Here is a 22,056-nt window from a genome sequence, read left to right on the forward strand (position 1 = left end):
CTACACTGGATGTAAGGGATCACTATTACTTAGTAGTGATCGCCAGTCCCATAGATCCTGAAGGGTCTCACACGGACTTTAATACAATTATACCATATCATCTCTCTCTCTCTCTCTCTCTCTCTCTCTCTCTCATTTGCAACACCCTTACCCTTCTTCCTCCTTCCTCACACTTCCCTTCCACTATCTTGCACACTATGTTTTTCTACATTGGTGTCAGAGCACATTCGTGGGTGCCTTCTTCACTGTTGCACAGGGCTAGCATGGCATAGTAGATGGAGAACTTGATGCTACCGTACCATAGATCCAGGTAAGTCTTTTTTGCCCCTTACATCTTCTGCCATTGCTCTTATTGTGACCAACTGAAACCATTTGGTGCAAAACCCACCTGAGACTAGGACATGATCCCTTACCTTCTCCCCATTTGTTAATCTAAAGATCAGAATGGCTATGTAGAGCTTGGCCATTATACACCTTCATAAGACTAGGACATGATCCCTTACCTTCTCCCCATTTGTTAATCTAAAGATCAGAATGGCTATGTAGAGCTTGGCCATTATACACCTTCATAAGACTAGAACATATCCTAATCTTTACAGCAAAAGAATAAAGAAGACAGAAAAAGAGCTAAGGGAAGAAAGGGGCTTGTGAGAAACATGCAATAAAACCACAAGTAAAAGAGGAAAAGAAAAGAAAAATAACTTAGTGAGCAAAGCTAAGCTTAGGTTCTCATTAGTAACCAAGCATAAGGTGCCATCTAGGTTTCCAAAGATTCCGGAATCTCTTGGGTAGACCTAGTGCTTACTAACCTATAAAATCCCAACCCAAACACCCAAATAAAAATAGCAAAAAGGAAATAACAAAGAAGAGAAAAGAAGAATGCAAGCATGCACATACACGCGCACGAGAGAGAGAGAGAGTTTATTAATGTCTACGAAAGACTAAAGGGTCTATGAGACTGAAAAAACCAGATTCAATGAAAGCTATAGGGTGAGGCAACTAAAAAACAGGCACCCATACCCCAACAAAGAAATAAAGAAAGTAAGTTAATTAAAGTCTTCGAAAGATCGATAGGTCTAAGCTCAGACTCATAAGCCGAAACCTGGCGCTGTGGTGGCTCTCTGGTGGGCTGCGAAGATGTCCCGGATCTGTGTCTGTCGAGCTGTCTCACACTGTGGCAGAGGATGTGGTCTCCTCAATCTCTGGATCCAATGGGCTCTGTCAAGAGTGACACCTCGTCGCTGGCGGTCTCCACTCAGGAGAGCCCAGACCTCGATCGTGTGTGCTCTGGTCACTCTCTGTGTCGAGTGTGGTCTCTGCGTACCACACTTGTTACCGTCGTTTCGGCTCTCTCTGTTGATCCATATTGCCCTCATATCAACTAGCTCCTCCTCCACCTCACTATGTCCTAAAGCTGATCAAATGCATAAAAGCATGTGACATGTCTCTGTGCTCAGTCTACCTCAAGATCTTGTGGTGCGGTCACCTTTTGTTGCTCTCTAGTCTGTCGCTACAGTGTCTCTCTGTGTCATCGCATCTCAATCAGATAGTCCAATGCAGACCTAGTCATGGAAGTGGATAGAATGGACCAAAGCCGTGCCCCTACTAAAAGAGGCACTGTTATCGACCCCGGATCTTGTAGTAGGCTGGGCAGACACATAAGAAAAGCTCCTCTGTCTCGACCTCCCCCAACATGCATACCCTGCAGATCCACTACTCTCTGTGTATACCTACAGCTCTCCCTGCCTCAATCCTTAGCTAATGTGACGAAATCCGCAGCATTCCAAAATCCTCAATGCATGCGAGCTTCCTTTGTCCTTGAGGTACTGAGGTCTGATGATGAGTCCATCCTCCGATACTCTCAAGAAGCGGTCGTGATAGAATCGGTAGGGAACTCCTAGTCCCCCCCCCCAAGTCCAAGACGTATGGAGCTCGAGGAGATATAACCATATGATACAATTAATCTCATCATGAGGGATCGACTCTGACGGCGCATCCATACTGTACTGAGAGGGCGGAAGTCAGTCCATCTGAATATCGTGACTGGCAAACCATGTGGATATATGTGCATACCATATTGTATCAACCCCGCTCTCTGCTAGTGGTCTGGATGACTCTAGTGCCAGCCTCGGTAGTCTCCAGTGGGGTAAGGCCCAAACTCTGTGGAGGAAAGTCACTATCTGAAAGATGGCATCAACTTGGAGAGATGTCATGGCGCACTCTGCCTGTACTATCTGATGAGAGACTGAGGGATTAGTCCAAATCATCCTAGACCTCAGAGTCACCTATAGCCATTCAAATCTCCTCCACTCTGCTACCGAGAGATCACTCCCCCAAAGAGGTGCTACGTACATGGCAATTAAAAGAAAACTGATTTTGGTTCACTAGAATAAGTTTTACTACTTTTACTCTTGCTTTGCATTGGTAAAGAGAACTGTGGGGACGCCCACAAGGGACTAGGATTAGTCCAAGAACTAGGAATGCATGCATTTCGCTAACCTTTAATGGGCTAAAGTGTTGGAATTTGTTTGTGCCATGTGTAGGACCTAAGAGAGTGCAAAAAGGACCCAAAAGTGGGGAGAAAAGTGTAAAAAGCAGATCCCACAAGGCTCAAAAAGTAGGGTGCCTCATTAAAAGGCGCGCCCACAAGTGCGTAAAAGCTCCAGAGCACCAGATTTAGAAGGAAAAAGACTAAAAGCTTCGCTTTTTGTAAAAGTAGCTTTTAGAAAGAAGGCCCCTAGGCCTAGTCTATAAAAGAAAGGCCCCTGGCCTCCCAGATTCATTCAAGATTGTACTCAGACCTATGCTCTTTCATGAGCCAGTTGTACAAAGATTATTCTCTTGCAATAAAGACCTTCGGGGGGGTCCAGCCCTTATTTATGGGCCCTAGTGTGGTGTCTTGTATTCTTTCTCTCTCCCAAACCCCTCTTTCTATTGCTGCAATTCACTTCTACTTCTCCTAGGCTGAGTTGCAATTCATTCCAGCATCATATGTTCGACTCTTTGACGCGTACAAGTGCCCAGAAAGAGTGCAGCTGCAGCGATCCAGTTCCCAGCCCTTCTAGAAGATCATCTACTTGCTGCGATTAGGGTTTCCAGCCCTACCTGGTGCCCAAAGATGCTGCGAATTGACTACAAAGCACCCAGACCTGCTGCGAATCGATTCCAAAGAGCCTAGCACTGCTGCGATTTGGTCTAAGCATGTCCAGGATCCTCTAGAAGCTATTCTAGGGAGTAGAGCCATATTGCAATTCATTCTAGAAGCTGTTTGTGTGTTGCAAACTGCTCAAAAGTGTCATAATAGCAGTGATTTTGTTGCTAAAGTATTTTCAAGTATCTTAGGGTTTGGTTACAGCATCCTTGCTTCACCCCGATCGTACTCTCAACACAATCCAATAGGTCTCCTGGAGCTCGAACTCTCCCTCTGAAGGACTCATATAGGCTCACCACCCCCCAAACCATAATTTGCATCTCCCTCCTAATAAGGCGGGATTGTGGGACAGTGTCGAAGGCCTTCCGAAAGTCTACAAAGCAAGAGTAGAGAGAGAGAGAGAGAGAGAGAGAGAGCCCAAAATGTTAAGGGCAACAATGCAAGGCCACTGGTTGTCAGCCGCCAAATCAGCTATCCAGCTAGATGACTAGACCTGTGTATGCTATCTGTTGGACCCACTCCACTGGTCCGCTTAGGTTAGACAAGATGATCTCGCTTGACAATGGCTTTGGATCAGGTGAGGGTTGGCATCGTCAAGGAAGAAAAACAGTGATGGATTGCAGCTGCTAATCAACATGTCCAAACTATTGGGGTCTCTCCCTCCTCCTCTCTAGCCTCCACAAAAAGTGTCACCATCGCTCCCGTGATCTGTCTCCCCACGTCAAAGAGTAGAGAGGAGATATCTACAGTCCATGTGAGTGTCCCCCTAAGGTCCAGACTGTCGCGTTATGCACTTTGATTCTCTAGTACGTCTAATGCCCTATCGCCCCTAGCTCGAGTCTCTAGAGAAAAGCCCCATCATCGTCCTCTAATTGGGCTCTGAAGGTCTCTCATGTGCTCTCTTATGCGCTCATACGAGCTGATCTCTCTGTCTCTGAGCCTCAAGGAGGGAAACGGCCACGCGTCGCTGATCACGGTCAGCCTAAAACTCTCTAAGTGGACCAAACTGATGCTGAAAAGACAGTGATGCCATCCACGGATCTCATAGCATACAAGGCATCTGAATGCAAAGTGATTCTTTGTCTCGGTCTCTTGCATATCACATTAAATGCAGATCCATCTCTCACATTGGAGACCCTCTCCCACCTTGTCTCAACCCATAGCCTATGTGAAGATACTGGAAACTATCCAATTGAGATCCTCAATGCATATGGGAGATGAATTTGGGTGTAGCGTGATGGTCTAGTAAACCCCTCCACTGAGATCCATAAAGCAATGATCTCTGTACACGCTCAGTTTAATAAAAAATTCAGTAGGTACTCACCAAGTCCTATATTTGTGGAGCTACAACAGATCCCCTTTGATGACTTGGTTCACCTCATGGTGGGTGAGCGGAATGCATGGAGTCTCAAGGCTATACTGAAAAAAGTGGCGATGTAGTCCTAAGCTTGACAAAATATTTACTTGTCCGAGCATACCAACTCCTTTAATACCTCTTTGCCTCCAATGTTATAGATGAAGTCAGAGCTAGCAATCTGCACCGTCCAAATGTCATGGTACGCAAGTCCCCAACTCTATGGAGATAAGTGACCACCTAGAATACTGTATCGAGCCGCATAGAGATAACCCCAAACTCTACTAGTGCCATCTAATGTGGGACCAATGGCTTGTTGTGGATCATTCGAGCAAGAAGCAAAATGAGAGTCTCTCTATCTGGGCCCAATTTGTCTCTGATAGGTCTATACCCCCAAAGGGACAACTATACATCCCAACTGGACAAACAAGCGAATCAAATAGAAGAGACTTGACACTGGGATCCTAAAAAAGTGGATGAAAGCACTGACGCTCAAGTTTGGTGCGGCATACCCTTGGCTCAATGCTTGCATGACTAGTTGCATCGTGAAGATCAGGCCCAAGACAAGAATCCCCCAGATATGTATAGAATGAAACAATCTCCACCTCTTGATCCATGGTTGTCGGGGATGTGTTGAAGATCATAGCCTTGGTTTTACCCAACTTCAAATCATGGGGTAGGGTGAACCTGCTTCTCCCAATTGCGTGATGAAGGACTCAAGTTCGTCAATGTATAGGCCAAAGCAAAATTGGTGACAAAGGACAACCTTGTTTGACCCCGGTCATGCTCATGATCTCCTCTGACCACCAAGTTGAAGTCCTGACTGCCAAATTGATGCCTGGACTATATCCTAGATCCCCAGTACTCCTTGAAATAGTCATGCTCGTACGACTGTGTCAAAGGCTTTGCAGAAATCCACGAAGCAGCAATAGACTCACTGCTTCTGTGCATGGACCTTCTCAATGACACCTATTAGTGTGAAAATGTGATCCAGTGTAGCATGATCTACCCAATACCCAGCTCTGAATTCCTCACACTCAGCAAATCAATTGACCTAAACGTTAAGTGTTGATGCATAAATCTTGGACATAACACGTCCGATCATGATTGTCCTATAGTTTTCCAAGCTCATGGGATCCCTTGCCTTATGGAACAAATAATGGTGTTAAGGGTCCAAGTGTGATACAAATCAAGTACAAACCATTCATTATATAACTTTGCCAGGACAGGGCTAGGGTCTTCATGCCATGTGCAATGTCCTCAAAACATTGCCCCTCATGATCTTTGGGCTCAGCCATTGTGTAGCTGAGAGTTGTATGTTTGATATCACTGGTGGTGAAGAGTGAACTAAAGGTGGGACAAGGTACCTATCGGATGTCTAGTGGAAGCTGGTGTGAGACATCACGAAGGGTGTTTGCGTGCATGTGCGAATGACTGGACCTCTACTCGAGAAATCTGCCACAACTCCTTCGACACGCAAATGGTGATCTCTCATTTGGTCTCTGTCTCAGTCGAACGATGTTGCTTGGTCTCGAGTTCACTTGACGACGCAAAGCCTTACACTCTTCACTGTAGGAGACCAATCCAACGCGTGGTGAGGGGGTAGATCTTGGGTGTGAGGGAAGGCATCATGTATGAAACGGGTCATAAGGGCGGCCTTGTCCTCTAGTAGGGGGATATCATCAAGTTCATCAAGCATAGTGCAAAGACGGGTGGTATATGCAAGGACTAGTCTCTAATCTAAGTGGATCTCTCAGAAGTGGTGTAAGTGGGGTGGGGTGTGCTCAATGGCCCAAATCTGTCATGCATGCCTCTCCATCCCCCTGTTTGCTGGTGCATTTTACCATGCCTAGTTGCCGTTTTCTGTTGCCTCAGATCTAGTCCAGATCTACCTCCAAAAAGCCAAGTATGAACCATCCATCCCCCTATTGTCTTCTGCCCCCTTGTCCCCTCGAATCGGGGGCTCACAGGTGGGGACAATAACATTCTAACACCCCCTCTCAATGACAAAATTGTGGGCCGATCCCCACGAGTCGAATGAGGTATTCTATATGCTCCTTGGGAAGCGCCTTCGTGAAAACATCTGGGATGTTGTTGGCAATCAGGCAGTACATCAATTCTATGACACCTTCGTCGATGAGTTCTCGAACAAAGTGGTAGTGGACCTCAATGTGCTTCACCCGTGCGTGAAACACAGGGTTGTTGGCGATTGCTATGCAACTCTAGTTGTCGCACATGATCACCGTTGCATCTTCTTGAGTCACGTTCATTCCTTCAAGATCCACCTGAGCCACAATGTTTCGCATGCCGCTGTAAAAGCAGCCCTGTACTCTGTCTCTGTTGATGAAAGGGCAATAGTAGGTTGTTTCTTACTCAGCCATGACATGGCTGTTGATGAGAGTATGAAACAATACCCAGTAGTCGATCTCCAAGTGTCACTATCACCTGCCCAATCACTATCACAAAAACCTCCCAACTCAATGCCTTTCGTGTAAGTGATACCATAGGTGCAAGTGCCTTTCAAGTGCCTCAACACGCTCATGCATGTGTCCCAATGGGCCTTCTTGGGTGTGGCGGAGAACTGGCAGAGCAATCCAGCTGAGAAAGAAATATCTGGTCTAGTATTGGTGAGGTAAAGCAAACTACCCACCATGCGTCAATACAGTGATGAATCAACCGGCTGAGATGGATCATGTACACTCAGCTTCAAACCAGCTTCCATGGGAGCCACTGCGCTTTGCAATCTTCCATCTGAAAGTGTTTGAGTAGCTCCCTGCAATATTTCTCATGTGAGATAAAGATGCAGCTCTTTCCCTACTTCACTTCAATCCCAAGAAAGTAATGAAGTCTTAACCTGAGCAATCTTCTTCGCATGATCTCCTGTAATGATGAGGTCATCCACATACAGGATTAATACGTCGTAAATCCCCCTCTGAGACGAGATAAAGATTTGCCTCTGATGGACTCCGCTGAAGCCCGATTCTCTGAAAGAAAACATCTATTCGCTGGTACCATGCTCTGGGGGCCAGTTTCAGCCATAAGGCCTTCTTCAGCTTGCATACTTTTGATGTGGATCCTGGAATCTGAAATCCTAGTGGTTGTGCCACATATACCTCCATTCAAAAATGCAGACTTGATTTCCATCTGAAATATAGGCCAACTGTGATGAGCAGCCAAGGCAATAACTGTACATATCGTCACCATCCTAGCTGTGGGGGCGAAGGTCTCATCGAAGTCAAGTCCTTCTGAATGTGCATAGCCTTTCACCACCAATCTAGGTTTGTACTTGTCCAAGCTCCCATCAGACTTGAACTTAAGCTTGTACACCCATTTAGTACCAATTACCTTCCACTCGGTCGGCTTGTCTACCAAATCCCAGATGTCATTTTTCAAAATGGCATCCGTCTCTACTTGCATGGCATCCTGCCGTTCTGAAATATCCTTCGCTTCCTCGAAGGATCTGGGCTCCTCAAGCTGAGCCACCATAGCATAGTTCACGGAGGGAGTCTTCATGTTACGTTGAGACCGCTGCGCTCCAGAACTGCTCTCGGGAATGTCCGTGACCCGTGAGTCTGCTAATGTCTTCAAATAGCTTCTTCTCTGACACAGGTGCCTTTGTTGGAGATGCCTTTGGAGCCGGAAGTGAATCGTCTTGCTCCTCCTCCTCCTCGGGTTCTTCAGTCGTCTCCACCTCTTGATGGTGACCTTGGGTGGCGGTAATGTCGGAAGTTCCTAAACCTCTTCTGCAGCCTGGGGCTCTAACTCCTCGAAGATCACGTCCCTGCTGATAAGTATCTGTTTCTTCACCGGGTCATAAAGGTGATAGGCCTTGGATTCCTCACTGTATCCCACAAAAATACATCTTTTGCTATGGGAATCAAGCTTCGTCCGCTCATCTTTATGCACATGAACAAATGCATTAGAACCGAAAATCCGTAAATGAGATAGGTTGGTTTCTTACTATAGTAGGCTTCATATGGAGTCTTATCATCAACAGCCTTGGTCTTGGTTCTGTTGAGATGTGAACGGCAGTGCTCACGGCTTCACCCCAGTAAGCTTTCGAAAGTTTCCTCCCTCGCAACATGGTCAAACCTATCTCTGTGACGGTGTGTGGATAAAATTATAAATAAGGTTTTCACTTGTTCCATGCTGGTGGGTAGGCACATAGTTTTGCACACAGTCAGGTTGTTTTGATTTTGGGCTTTGTAAGCACCTTTCTATCAGAAGGACCTTCATTGATGTAAAAAACTCTTGAGTTTATGAATGGCTTTTTTGCACGGGCTCGGTGGGAAATGATGATGTGCAGTGTGGGTTCACTAGACACTCCAGAGCATGGTATCTAGTGTGTGACAGTGTGTTTGTGTTACGTCTTTCATGGTTGTCCCAAGTTATATGTGCATGAGGGCATGAGCATTTTTTGTCATGGGTGTCTTGTAAATTCACTGTGTGTAGTCAGAGCAATTAAGCACTTTGTGGGCACTAAGTCTATTGTGTGGGCATTAATACCTTGGTATTAAGTTTGAATGAAGGGTGGAAGAGTGGTAAAAAGGCCATTCATATCAAGAAAGGCATGCATGCATGTGGCTACGTGATGAAAAGGGGACACTTCTAGTCGATAAGCTGGCATATACGTGAAGGTGGCGGCTGGGAGCTGGTAAGGAGCTTGCTGGAAGGATGGTCGGGGCACGGTGGGAGCTTCAGGAATTGGAGGCCGGGACTCTGTGAGTAAGGGAGAGACACCAGATGCTGGAAATGATTGCGCAAGGGTAGAGATGGTCGTCGTGAGCTGCTACCAAGTCCTATTTCACCCTCTAAGTGTGGGCTGTGGTTTTGGAGAGAGCTATGGAGTGCTGGGGCTTGGGCGACTGAGAAAGAGAAGCTGTGGCACAGCTATGATTACATGCCGGGTTACAAGCGGTGGCTCTTAATGGAGGCTTAGGAGACTTTACTGTGGGAGTGGCTCATGGATCTGGCTTGAGGGCCATGGCTTTTGCTGTAGGTGCTGGACAGTGTGGCGTCACTACTATATGGGCTGAGTGCTCCGTGAGTAGGAGAGGAACTAGGAGGCTATGATCGTCACGTAAAGTGTTTTAAGCACGTGAGACAGTAACAGGCGTAGTGTCTCTATTATGCATGCCAGAGGTCCGTAAGTGCTCCATGAGCTCCGTGAGCAAGAGATAGCCGCGGTGCTGGGAGTCATTACGTGAAGGCAGAGATGGGTGACAGGTTACTAGCTGTGGCATGGTAGCTGTGGGGAGCTAGAGAACCTTAGGCAACGAGTGTGTGCGCGCCAGGACTTATGGGAGAGAAGCTCGTAAAGGCAGATATCTTTGCATGTAATAGAAGGGTGACAAGTGCTAGCTGTAGGGACCTCGGCAGTGAAGAGGTCCAGTGATGACAGGCTGCATCATTGGAGTATAGCTCACCACAAACTTTCATGGATTTCAATAAGAGCTTGAAGGTGGCTGCAGCAAGTTAGTGCTTGATGATGATCTTGGGTAAGAGACCATGCTTGTGGCAATGGGACTATGGGCAGCAGGTGGCTTTAAGTAGTGGGCTTCAGGGAGTCCAAGGTGCAATTCCATAACATGTTTATGTAGCTCACAGTGTAGGTTCTTTTACACGGTGGCAGTTTTGAGTATACAAGGCAATTGGCTACTTGAAGACAAAGAGACCAGGGTTGTTCAAGTGTGGTCTTGTCATGGGATACATGAGCATGGATTCATGGGAAGACAATATATAAATAGTCTTCATGTTGTGCATTTTGAGATGTGGTTTTTGTGTATGTCAGAGTCTTCCCTCAATCTGACTGTAAGAGTCTGTTTGGAGTCCTCGTGTTGTGGATACATGCTCTAGATGCTGGAGATATTGCTCTATCTATATGAGCTACCCACTATACTGATCCCACTGGAGTCCTGACCTTAGATGTTTCTACTGCTGCAGTCAAAGTGGAAAATGATTATATCACTTAAGCTTGGGCTGGGGATACGTGGCCTTTCGTTTGAGGGATTCTATGTTGAGATTTTGCTTTCAGTGGTTCATGAAAATGATTGGACTCTAGTGATACATGTGAGTGATGAGGAGTGGGTAGAGGTTGTATGGTTCCCTGATGATATGTGGCCAGAGGATGTGTTGAGCATAGATGTGTGTAGGGATGAAGATTTTGTTGGAATGGTCACCTCCCCATTTGTAAGCCCCCATATGAGGAGAGCATGGGGGAGGGAGACCTAGGGCAGGATGTGCCCAAGAGAAAAGAAAGAGAGGGGGTTGCCACATGGGCAGCACCTCACATCAAAGAGACCAGCATGGCTGCAACAGACGGAACCTGTGGAAGGAGCAGAAGGCGGGGACAGCAAGTCCTGGATCTAACCTGGCAGAAGGTCAGTCAGGGGCAGCAGACATGGCGTGGGATTGCACAAACAAAGGCGCCTATGTGGAGGGCATCTGTGTGCAGATGGATAGCCTGCGACAGAGCCTACAGGTGGCGCAACCATGGAAGGGAGCAGCAGCACCTGGGTCGGCCATTGGCTGAGGCTGGTGGGTCTGGTTGGAGCCAGCAAATCAGGCCTGGAGATGGGCTGGCCAGGGGGACTGAATCCCTGGAACAAAGGCTGAAAAAGGGCCTAGAAAAGACCCTTCTATAGGGCCCTGGTTGGGCTGGTAGGGGCAGCCAACCAGGTCGGTTTTTAGGGCAGACAAAAGTCGGCCAGGAAGGGGTCTGCTGGTCAGTTTTTTGGGGCAGGCCTTGTGCCCTATAAAAGGAGGGCCTCCAGCCCTCATTCATCATCCAACAGCTGAGCAGAAAGAGGAGCAGACAGGAGCAGCCTGAAGACATTCCCTTGGGCCTCATCTTGGAGGTGAAGGAGAGTTGAAGGTGTGCTGCAGACTGAGTTCCCTAGAGCCTGGACCTTGGCTGTCTTCTAGGGCAGCAAGGTGTTGTGATCATCAGAGGATTACCAAAATTCGAGCAACTGCGTTCGAGCGAGAAATTTCATAACTTTTGACATTCTAGTGTGATGTTTTATGTTCAAAAAGTAGCATTCATTGCTTACTTTTACAGTTGTTGTCCTATCCATGATATTGTGAGTAATCAATTGTCTTATAGACAAACAACAATTTCTGAAAATGTTTGGCAATGTTTTTCAAGGGTCAACGGTGGGGTGGAAGAAAGGGGTCAAAGTATGTGTTTTTCTTGTGCATTTCCATTTTCAAGGCAAAAAAATAATGGGAGGAGGAGCCTCCCTAGAGGCCACGATATCGCAGCCTCTTGGGAGGCTCCTCTTGCCAATTCTATTTGGGCCATAACTTGGTCAATTGGACTCCAAATATGGTCATGTTTGTAGTCAAAACGATCGGAATGATATGAATGAATACATTTATTATGTTAAAGAATCAAAATCCTAGCTCTTTAGAAAGTTTATACTTATCTTTGTTTCATGAGAGTCAGACCTTATCAAACTCTATATTTAATTATGACCATGGATTTTTCTCATATAGAGTCTGGGTCCTTGGTTTCCTCCCTCCATCCTAGAGGTGTATACATGGTCAAGGACATATGAAGGTGATCCATATTTAGTTAGCATCATCATGGTCATAAGGTGATCAATAATTTATTAGTTCCATAGTTTAAACATTTTATTCATGTGATCATTTTGTGTACAAAATGGATCAAATCATGTCGGTAGCATAAAAATCGATGAGCTACAAATAGTTGTTTGTGAGAGATTTTGCTAGAAGGAGCTTCTATATCATCGGTGGGACTATTGTTGCCATGTATGTAACTCCATAAAATAAAGAAACCTGTTCAACTCACGTGCTACCTTACATGATTTTGAGTGATCGCCTCGAGGTGTAGACATTGCAACATTTTTCCTTTTGTATCTATTGAATGATTGCTAACTTGCATGTATTTATTATTTATCGAATAATAGGTTTTCTCTTTGTATGTTGCCAAGAATTTTCCCTTTGGTATTCATTGAATGATTGCTGACTTGCATGGATTTATGAGTTATCCAATAGTAAGTTTAATCTTTGTAAGTTGCCAAGAATCATACAAAAAATAATTTAAAACAATTTGTAATAGTGTCATGTAGATTCAACCATTTTTACTAAAAATTTATTGCTCCTACAGGTTTAGACAAAGTTCCTCATAAGTGTCACTTGAACTTTGGGCTCGCTCGAACGCAGTTGCTCGATGTTTTGACTTACCCTGATCATCATACCTTCTGGAGCAGCCATTCACAAGCAGGTTGGAGCAGTCGAACAGCTATCTTGGGGCCTACATTCAGGAGGACCAAGGGGACCTGTGTGCTGCTGACAAAGCTTGGCAGGGGCTGCCCACCTAGGCTGATTCACAGGCAGTAAGGTGGAGAAGAACACACTGGACAAAAAGTCTAAAGACGCTCGAGGTGGAGCACGCGAGCTCGAGTCTAGAGATAGCCAGGAGATAGGAGAAGGACCTTGTGGTAAGATCAGAGGACCACACCATTGGTGGGACTCTCGATCTATCTCTTTTGTATTGTGTCCATAGTTTTGGACGGAAATATATTATTTTGGTGGTTTCTCGATCTGGCTGGTTCATTGTCTATTGATGAGTCTGCACATCTATTTTATGCACATAAGTTAAGAAGTTTGTGATTCCACACCCCACACCAACACTGTGTGAGCTCCTGGGCATTACTATAAGTCTTCCACTGTGCGTACCCTCTGTTGGGTAATTTCTAACAGATTTTGAGTGAATATACCTAGATAAATCCAGGAACATTCCCAAACTCATCCTCTAAAAACACAACATAGTGCAGTTTCAAACTCAGGATAGTCACTCATAAGATTGAAAACCATAAACTCCACCACGCATAGTAGGGACTAGCTACTCTGACATCCCCCACTGACGTCATCAGCCCCCAACAATGGGTGTAGGCCATCGTATAAAAATATGCTCTCACACATACAAATCCACACCCACACATACTTGAGCATCCATTTATACAAAGTCTTTGTACTGAGTTTCTATCAGCACTCCGGAGGTGAAGGGCAGACTCAGCCATGACGAAGGCTAGCACTAAAGGAGAAGGCTAATCATCTTCATTCAAGCTACAACTGCTTGTGAAGTCTAAGCGATTTCATTTTAGTCTCTCCCAAACAAGCATCTAAATCTAGCTGATAGGGCAATGCACCATTTAAGATAGAAAGAATTATCGCAATACCAGCACGCCGCAACTTGGATGAGCGAATGTCATTTTGCTTTGTGTTGTGTTTTTCAGTAGTTTTTTATAGTGGATGAGCGTGGCTATAAAGGCAAGGTAGGCTCTATCATTTTTATCCATCAACGGACCTGTGCTTTCTCTCAGGAACTCCATTCTGCTAAGATGTGCGAGCTGTAGTGAGTTGCCACTTGATCCCATGCTTCTTGCAAAATCCATTGAAGTCGGTGTAAGTGTCACAATCTGTGACGTATTCCTTTCTCTATATCTTAGACTTATGGATGGTTTGATGAATGGACACTTGTGGAAGGGTATGCCCTTTCGACGGGACACTTCCTATGAGGCACAACCCTTCACAAGAGACATTCTATGGAAGAGATACTCCTATTGTAATGTACCCTCTCATCAAGGGTCACACCCTTCACAAGGGGTACACACCTCTTCATGCAAATACACTTTGGAGTACACACCTTTTCATGTGTGACTCTTCACTCTCTATATAAGAGAGGCCCAACTATATGGATGACACACCACAGACACTCAAGCAATACAAATATTCCTTGTTCTCTGCTATTTCAGTCTCCTTTCTGTTCCTTAGCACATTTCTAAATATAGTAAATCTAGGATTTCTTACAGTGGTATCAGAGCAAATTTCGCTCCTGCCTGTAGGAAATGCCCCCCACCTTCTGATACATCTTTTTCCGCTAGAAGGATATCCACACAAGTTGTGCATGGAAGAGATGGAGAGAATGAGCGTAAAATTTTTTAGCGCCAACCCCACCTAAAGTCATCAGTGGCCTCTCCGTCTCCCTCACATCATGAGTTGATGTGAATAGACACAACAAAAATCGTGTCTTTTGATGTGCTTGGGCTGTCCCAAAACCAAGGGATGCACCTTTTTCACAATCGGACGTACCTTTTGATGAAGAGTTTTGACTCCTCACCCAAGGGACACACCCCATCGTGGAAAAAAGGACACACCTTTTCATGGGGGGACACCCCTTTTTAAAATAGCGTCACACCCCTTCATAAAAAGGTACACCTATTCCAAGGGTCACACCCCTTAGAATAGGCACACCCTTTGGCACCAAGCACCAACTTACAAAAGGGTACCTAAAGAGCCTAAAAAGGGCAACCAGCCCTACACCCAAGGTCTAACCCTAGACTACCCAAGGGTTCATTAAACCCATGTTTTAATTTTTGGTAACCACCACCTAGCAATAGGCGCACGAATCAAAAAGCGAATTCCTGAAATATGTTTCGCCTTTTTCTGCCGTACGTGATTGCGCCATATCCTTGCAGCAAGCCGTGCCCTTTGCCAGGCCTCCATCTTGCGTAGTTCTCGATTGCCTGCATCAGCCGGCTCTTTTGCATACCTGCCTACAAGACCTTTTGATCGAATAGATCCCCTTTGCAGCCTCTATCGTCATCTTGCTGCCCAGATTTCTGCAAACAAGGTGTAGATGCCAGAAATTCGCCATCTTCTTCTACTGAGCCCCAACTAGTTGATCATGCTATCGCTGGCAACATATTTCTGCCCACAACCAGACTATTTGCTCGCTGAATCGCCTCCCTCTACAGCAAACCCTAATTTTGAAATTTGAAGCCTGACTAATGTCTTCTACCAACTCGACATCAGGACCTCCTTCAACTCGCAATTGATGCTGTACTTTTTCCAGCCCGAAGCCCACCGCTGCAAATGAAAGCCTCCTCCTTAAAGCATGGAAACCCCTGGTAATTCCCCAGTCCCTTCAAGGACACCTCATGCATCATCGATCACACAATATCGTGTTCAGATTGCACAACCAGCCCATTTCGGAGCTTTTGCATCGTGGGTCTTCTGTGTCACGTGCCCTTCCAGTGACTTGGACCACATCCTATACCTTCTGCGTGAGGCACCTCAATTACATTACTTCCTCAGCACAGTCCAGGTTGTGTTCCACGAGACACGTAGATACCCAGAACCCGATATTCCTCACGAGTTTGCTGTCCATCTTTGGAAAGACTTTTACCCCTCAGGTTCAGCATCTCCAAGGTACTCTCCACCTCTTTCAGCTCCCAGATATCCTCCTGCACAGGTTTTACCTTCCCCAAGACAGTATTTACACTCTGAAGGCACTCCTTCTCCTGGATATCCTCCACTCTCGACAGCAGCTCCTTATCCCTTCTCAGATAAATGGACTCTGCTACCTAATCCTGTACTCTCACGAGCAGTAACACCCACTTCGGCATCACCAATGTTACCTCAGACAGGACCTCCTTTACCAGATTTCCACGGGTGGTTCCATCCTGCCTCGCCTGCCCCCTCCAGCATGAGCAACCTCAGGAAGCAGCCCGGATCTTCTTCCAGGAATGGTACAAACTAGAGTGCAGGTTCGTGCTTTTCTCACAGAGATCTCAGATATGTCGCAATGCTCGCGTGCAACCTCTCCGGAGATCAGCGACTCAAGTCCAAAAAAGACCCCTGATGTCAACTTACAAGGCGAAGCACTACTTTAACTTCAAATTTCCCAGCTTCAAGACAGCATCTCCGACTTGGTCCAGAAAGTCCAACAACTCCAAGATTCTCTCAGTACTCCAAGATTCTCGCAGGACGACTATGTGGACTCGTTCCCACCTGAGGTAGAAAAAACTGAACTCCGTACCCTCTACCGTTTACTCCAAGCTTCCAAAACTAAAAGACTCGTCATTAAACTTCCGGAAGCCTACACTGGTCAATGAAATCACCGAACAGTTGACCAATGGCTCGCAAAACTGCGCATGTACTTTGATACTGTTGACCTCGCTGAAGGCAAAAAGATTGCCTTGGCAGCCTCCCTCCTCAAGGACACAGCTTTCCTATGGTGGCAACGACACTTAAAGGACGGCAAAAGTGTGTTAACTTGGGAACGTTTTGAACACATGCTCCGTAAGCAGTTCATACCTGCCAATGCGGACTTCCAAGCACGTTCAAAACTCAGACAGTTGGAGCAAACAGGCTCCCTGTCTTCCTACATCTCTCAGTTCACCACATTGGTGCTAGAGATTGATGGTTTAACTGATGATGATTACCTTCATGCTTTCATCTCAGGCCTAAACCCCTCGTTACGCGTTGATGTCCTCAAAGCAAACATCACCACCACAGCTCACGCTATTGCTTACGCAGAGCGCATTACAGATTTCCAAAACATAGGGAAGCAGAGTGCTAATAGAACACAGAACTCTACTATGGCCAAAGGTGCTCCTCCTCAAGATAACCCCAAGTTTAGAAAAAACTCGGGTAATCAAGGTCAGCGACAGTCTCAAGATCCCCACAAGTCTCAGAAATCGTATGCTGGATTCCAACAAAAGCACTCCTCTAAGGATCGCGCCTCTTCTTCTTCACAAAGTCATCACCGTCATCCCCCACATAAAGGTGCGGCCACTGACAAGAAGAACAACTCCAGCACAAAAGGACTTTGTACCATTTGTACAGGCGACCAAGATACTATGGACCTTTCCGGATCGTCAAGAAAAATTCACCTTTAAGTTACAAGTTGGAATTATCACCATCATGGGGTAAAATCCATCCGACATTTCATATTTCTTGGCTAAAGACATACATTCCAGGCGATGAAGCAGTTCCTCCTACAGGTGATTATGTCCCAGAAATCGAAGACGATTATGTTCTCCTTATTCCTGAGCGTATTCTGGACCATCCACAGTGAGAGACTCGACATCGACTTATCACCGAATTCCTTGTTCTTTGGCGAGATCTGGACGACTCCGACGCTACTTGGTAATCTGATGAAGACTTCCAGCAGTACCCTGACATTTTATAGCAGTATTTTCAGAATTTACATTGATATTTTCTACATCAGTTCATTATCTCCACCAGGGTCTTATTTTGAGTGGGAGGGGATGTCACGATCTATGACGTATTCCTTTCTCTATATCTTAGACTTATGGATGGTTTGATGAATGGACACTTGTGGAAGGGTATGCCCTTTCGACGGGACACTTCCTATGAGGCACAACCCTTCACAAGAGACATTCTATGGAAGAGACACTCCTATTGTAATGTACCCTCTCATCAAGGGTCACACCCTTCACAAGGGGTACACACCTCTTCATGCACATACACTTTGGAGTACACACCTTTTCATGTGTGACTCTTCACTCTCTATATAAGAGAGGCCCAACTGTATGGATGACACACTACAGACACTCAAGCAATACAAATATTCCTTGTTCTCTGCTATTTCAATCTCCTTTCTGTTCCTTAGCACATTTCTAAATATAGTAAATCTAGGATTTCTTACAAGAAGTGAACTCCCCCCCTCTGTCTATGCGGAAGGTTCTGACGACCTCCCTGCTCTCTTTTTCTACTTGGGCCTTCCATTCTTTGAATTTCTCATAAGCCTGAGATTTCTTCGCCAGGTAGTATACCTAGGTCATTCGATTGAAATTATCCACAAATAAAAGAGAATAGGGCGAACCTGCGAATGAATTTGTTGACATCGGGCCACAAATGTCGCCATGAACCAACTCGAGAGGCTGCTTGGCCCCAAGATGAGGCCTCCTATGGGAACTTGTCCCTATGTTGCTTGCCCTCCAAGCAAGCCCTGCAAACACGATCATTGCCTGGAATCTGTGGAAGTATAGACTTTTGCATCTTGACGAGAGTGCCATAATTGACGTGACCGAGCCGCTCATGCCATAATTTGGATCTGCCATGGTCCCCGTGCACTAACAAAGTGTTGAGCCGATATAGCCCATGCTCCTCGACACCATGAGCCACCACCTTCGCATTTGCCTTGGATGTGACAGTGACTTTGCCGTCATCGAATAGGACCGACATGTTGTGTTGACAGACAAAAGATTCTTGCACAAGGTCAGTACGTGAGTACACCGGAAATCAGCTCCTCGTTTTCTACAGTTGTGATGAATGGGATACTACCAACACCCTTCACAGGGCATGGATTCGGGATGCATACCTTCCATGGTCTTGAACCACTCCTTGTTGGACATGTGCTTTGAGGCTCCACTGTCCACATACCAGCTTTCCCTTTCCTTCGCTAACTGCGTAGGCCGAGCAATACTCAGTCATGATAAAGAGAGCACCGGTAGTGACGTTTGCCAATTCGGTCTTTGGCTCCTCCTTGGCTTTGGACTCCTTTCGCTTGAGGTCTACCTTCTTCTTGCGGCATTCCTTAGCTGAATGACCAAGCTTTTCACAGTAGAAGCATTTCATCTGCATCTGTTTCTCTGCATCCTCGATCTTGTTGTTCTTGGAATCTTTGAAGTTACCCTTGCCTGGACTGTCCCTTGGCACGAGAGCCTTCTCGTCTGATTGATTGAATAGTTTTTCCCGAGGCCCTTCTTGCAATAGTAGAGGGCCAAGCTCTTCGAAGGTGAGAGGCTTGGTCCTCTGTCTTGCTGTGACTATCGTCACGAAACTCTTGAAATTGCGAGGTAGCTTGTGTAGAGCCAGCAAAGCTAGATGACTTGAGTCTACCTTTTGACCAACTCTTGCGAGCTGATCCCTCACCATCTTGACTTTCGTTAGATGGTCATGAACATTGTCCCCCTCACTCATATCCAGATTGTATAATTGATGCTGGAGAGTGAGAATGCGAGACGTGTTATCTATTTCGTACAGATCCTTAAGGATGGCCCACGCCTCAAGAGACATTGTTGCCATCTGAATGTGGGGAATTACTGCATCTGCCGTCGTCCCTATTAGATGACCAGGGCTTGGGCATCTCTTTCTTCCCACGCTGTGAGATCGTTTGCATCTACAGGAATCAAAATTCTCTCTTTCTTGTCCAAAACATCCTCCGGCCTCTCTCCTACACTTGTCACGAGCTTCCACAACTTCCAAGCCACGAGATGGCTCCGGATCTTCACCTTCCATATGGGATAATTCGTCCCATCCAGCTTCCCAGACTCGCCAAAGTTCGGGATGAATGAAGAAGGAATATGAGAAAAGGAGGAGGAAGGGCGAGCATGGGATGACGAGGCTATAGATGGTTTCTTCTCTGCCATCTTTGCTGTAATAGCAAACAACAAACTGAAAATGAACTTGCAGTAGAGAACTTGACCACGCAGCAAACCTGAGTGTCAATTGGAGTCGCCTTCTTGCTGAGGAACTCCCTTCTAGAGCTGGAAACCCTGCTCTGATACCATGTTGGAAAGTAGAGGATAGAATCCCTCACACCTCTCACTCCGATTGCAGCTCATACAACACTCAGTAGACTAGATAGATGATCACACTCGTACACAAAACCTTTCTCAAGAGAGATAGAGAGAGATAAAGACCAAAACTCAGATATTTATTCTTCCACAGGACGTGGGCTGACAAAGCTCAGAGATGAGCAGAGAAGACAGCAAGGGTTGCTGTCACAAAAGTCTGAGCACTCTCCTCTCCTAGCACGCTGCCTGTAAGCAAGGCCTTCAACGTAGATTGATGAGAAATGAGGGGGAGTGAGGAGGCTTTATATAGGAGGGCCAGGGGCCCTCAAAGTGGCCGACCAGGGAGTCGGTTCCCTGCTCCATGCACTGACCTGGTAGGGCTCCCTAACCGACCTGATCTGGTCAATTATAAGTGGCAGCAAGTGGCCGACCAGACCTGACTGGTCTGGCCTATAAATAGGCCCCTTTGTGGGCCCTGTGGGCTGTTGCTGCTAGGCCTAAATCTGTCCTGTATGCCTCTCCAGCCACCTGTTTGCTGGCGCATTTTACCATGCCTGGTTGCTGCTTCCTGTCGCCTCAGATCCAGTACAGATCTACCTCCAGAAAGCCAGGTATGAACCCTCCATCCCCCTATTGTCTTCTGCCCCCTTGTCCCCTCCAATCGGGGGCTCACAGGTGGGGACAGTGACATTCTAACAAGAACGACTCTGGCTTTTTACCCCTAGGTTCAGTTGCTTTGGCGCAAGACCTTGTAAGTTTGATGATGTTACCTTGTGTTAATTTCATCAATCCTATCCTTTATGATGATGACTCCATCCGTGCCTTGATAGGATTTTACTTCTCCCCCATTGCTCCTTGTTCCCTGTCTTTCATAAGCTCTTTGACAAGTGTCACCATGTCTTTCCAATTCACCTCTTCCTTTCGGGATTCTTTTGATCCATGAAGAATCTTCTTGGCTCTTTCTTGAGTTTGCTTTGTATCGTGCTACATGTTTAGCATTATGGACTTCCTCACCTTTTCCTCAAAAGAGCCTAGGAAAATTTCTCCTTTGCTACCTTTTCTGCCTCCATTACTAGCTTCCATGCTACTTGCTTGCATTATCATACAACAAGTTCAGGGCCCTCCAATCCTCCTCTCCTGGCCCTTTTTGAAGCATTTGTGGGCTATTTTTGTTCAAAATTATCATCAATTGGTGTCTTATCTCCAAAAATCTACCACGAGTGACATACAATTTGGCTTTTTCAAACTCGTATCCTTGCATGAGATTCACTATCTCTATCCTGAGAAGGCGCAACCTTCTGTTTTCTATGTTTGTTGCCTTTTGTAATACCATGTCTTTAAACTTATGTTCACATTTCATTGCATTGGAGCTGATCTATAATAATATATGACAGTAGACACATTTGTATGTCCGCCTTTGTGTATCTGAATACAGTGGCTCCATTGCATATCTGCAGGGAGAAACATCCCATAGAGAACGTAAATGTTTGCATGCTGAGGTGATGTCTCCAATTGTTAGAAGTTCTGTGCCGATTTTTTGCATCCTAAGAAGTTATACACCACTTTCTTGTATTCTAATCATCTCTATCCATCTCCTCCCTCCACACAATGTCTTTGCCCCACACTATCATGATTGCTTGCATGGCACCAATTCTTGCATTGAAGTCCATTTTCAGTAAAATTGTAGCCTAGTTGGATGATTGTGACGTAGCATGCTGTCACATTAAACTTCTCCCTTCTGTGTAGTCCTTCCAGTCTCAAATCAAGATCTTCGAGAGCTGTTGTACCTGCAGTCATATTATCATCACGTTACCATGTTTCCAATGGCAGAAAATCTTCAGTTTCTACTAAGACGTCTCCTCATGCCACAGTCTTGTCCATGGATAGACTCTCCACATTCCATGTCAAATCCCTATGCATTGTGGTCTTCTCCCTTGTACTTGTCCGAATCCCACCCTGTGTCCTTTGATGAAAGCAACTTCACCTTCTTTCTTTACATCACACAGTATCTCCAGTTCGACTATCCCCTGAGAGTATTGAAGCTTGGTGAGGTCATCATTTCAGCTACATAGTCTGTCCCATTATGTGTCTCATTAGCTGACCCTTTATGTGATGCATATGTTCACATCATCAGGATTGACTGCAGTGGGAGTAGATAGTCAACGTGGAGGGGCTTTGGGACTCAAGCTAACTAA

The 22,056-nt window shown here is 45.9% G+C and overlaps 1 protein-coding gene across 2 annotated transcripts in view; it reads right to left on the minus strand.

Moving 5' to 3' along the window:
- LOC147889414 (junctophilin-like protein) overlaps positions 1 to 22,056 on the minus strand; it is a 38,668-nt gene that overhangs the window by 14,098 nt on the left and 2,514 nt on the right. The window lies entirely within an intron of this gene.

The sequence above is a fragment of the Dipteris shenzhenensis genome, chromosome 20, assembly GCF_047967505.1.
Source record: "Dipteris shenzhenensis isolate YYH24624 ecotype China chromosome 20, Dip_SZ_1.0, whole genome shotgun sequence".
Classification (NCBI taxonomy): Eukaryota; Viridiplantae; Streptophyta; class Polypodiopsida; order Gleicheniales; family Dipteridaceae; genus Dipteris; species Dipteris shenzhenensis.